This window comes from Dendrobates tinctorius, unplaced genomic scaffold (genome assembly GCF_039654945.1).
Source record: "Dendrobates tinctorius isolate UK_male_01 unplaced genomic scaffold, ASM3965494v1 ptg000350l, whole genome shotgun sequence".
Lineage (NCBI taxonomy): Eukaryota > Metazoa > Chordata > Amphibia > Anura > Dendrobatidae > Dendrobates > Dendrobates tinctorius.
In genome coordinates, this window is record NW_027362016.1 from 2,592,598 (window position 1) to 2,594,698 (window position 2,101).

Sequence of the window (2,101 nt, forward strand, 5' to 3'; positions counted from 1 at the left end):
TTGGGAGGTTTTCTGCTGTTTTGGTACTCTGCAAATTTCATCTGCAAGGTATTCCTGCAAAATCTGCATTGCAAAACCCAAATAGGGCTCTTCCTTTCAAAGCCCTGCTGTGTGGCCAAACAGTAGTTTCTGAAGAAATGTGGTGCATCACCGCATTTGTGAGAAACCTAACATTTCTAATATCCAAACAAAATAAATGGAGGTTTAAAAATTAATGCAGACGAAAAGTACGCATATAAAAAATGTTATTTATTGACTTTTTTGGGGTGGTGTGACAAGTTCTTAATCACAAGGAATGGTAACATTTCTGCTAACTAGCATGGAAGGAGTTAAGTTCCAATTGCATATCGAAGTCAGGATGGCCGAGCGGTCTAAGGCGCTGCGTTCAGGTCGCAGTCTCCCCTGGAGGCGTGGGTTCAAATCCCACTTCTGACATCAACATTTAATTTCAAGAAACTTTATCTTCATGTAATGTTGTTTTGAAAAATTTCCTGAGAGTCTTTGGAGTGAATCTGAATTTGTCCTCTCAAAAAAGAACTCTAGGAACATCAAACAGATTTTTTGTGCATATGTCTGTTGTTCTTTTGGCACTAGAAAAATCCTTTGGACAGTCAATGAGGAGGGACTATTTCACCTATTTGTGTTCTCTGTCCCTATTAGGATAGGGAATCAACCTTCTACAGTGCTGTCATGAAATATATCTAGAAAAGGATTTGCTGGTAAGTCTACTTTCATAGTTTTCACCTCATACATCAATAGACCATAACGATACTTAATAAACAAAAACTTAACAAGTAGGTAATCATAGTTTAAAAAATGTGAAATGCCCATGTCCTTCTGACATGTTTCAGCACATTTTGGGACAAATGGTCTCACTTTTAACATTAACAATCAATAAAATATTTTCTCTAAATTTTTGTCTCTTTTTTGCTCCAATTGTTTGCATCTCATAAAAAATAAAACTTGATGTAACATTATGCATGCAAATTGTGTTTTATGTGCGACCATGACCTATTCTAGAAGCACAGGGTCAGAATTATACTGGTGCATGGAGACAAACTGAAAATGTAAAAATTCAATGGCAAAATTGCTGTCTTTTTCTACTCATTCACAAATAGTTAATGAATGTTATTAAATATGTACAGCAAAATGGAAGGCGTTTCAAATAGAAATCATGCTTCAAAAAACAGTCAAATGAAAAATTATAATATATCCCTCCAGGTGTGACACTTGACATTTGCAGAGTGTCAAACCCCCCAGAAAATGTATAGATATGGCCGAAATAGCTCAGTTGGGAGAGCGTTAGACTGAATATCTAAAGGTCCCTGGTCCAATCCCGGGTTTCGGCAAAATGCTTTTTCTTCACCGTTTACATTTTAAGGAGATATTAAACAAAGCACATGGACTGATCATGATCAAAAGGCCTAAAAATCTTAACTATCTACAGAAAACAAAATGTTAAAAATTTGAGAAACGGTAACTTTTTCCTTTTGAACACATGAATGTTTTTTAGTAATTTTTCCTCTATTTTGTTTTATTTCAGATTGACTTAGCTGTAAGAGGATTAAAAGGTAACCTGATAGCTGAAACAGACAGCACTTATCAGACACTAGCTGAATGATTATAGTCAGCTTGTTTGACTTTGAAACACTGAGGCATTACTGAGACAAATGTCCTTAAAAAATATGCTGTGGACAAAGTCAAAAAGGCAAAAAACACAAGCTCCACACAGGTCCGTCATCTTTAATTTGAAATATAGGAGGTTTCTACTTTAATGGTGAGACAAATCATCTACATATTTGACATTGCTCCAGTGAGTAGAGCCCACTTAAAACTGTATGGGTTGCTTGTCTCTGCAAGCAAAAGCTGGGCACTAAACTGGCATACTTGCAATGCTGGATGGTTCAGAGTGAAAACACCTATAGGCTGACAATAGTAATTGCAGGTGTTGATTAACTCATTGTGCAAAATAATTTCTAAAATGTGGTCACTTTGGGAGGTTTTCTGCTGTTTTGGTACTCTGCAAATTTCATCTGCAAGGTATTCCTGCAAAATCTGCATTGCAAAACCCAAATAGGGCTCTTCCTTTCAAAGCCCTGCT

At 36.4% G+C, this 2,101-nt stretch overlaps 1 non-coding gene across 1 annotated transcript; it reads left to right on the plus strand.

Annotated features, from left to right (window-relative positions):
- The first annotated feature begins 352 nt into the window (after positions 1 to 352).
- Positions 353 to 435, plus strand: TRNAL-CAG (transfer RNA leucine (anticodon CAG)). The gene has a single exon. It is a non-coding gene; the product is annotated as a tRNA-Leu (tRNA).
- The last annotated feature ends 1,666 nt before the right edge of the window (positions 436 to 2,101 follow it).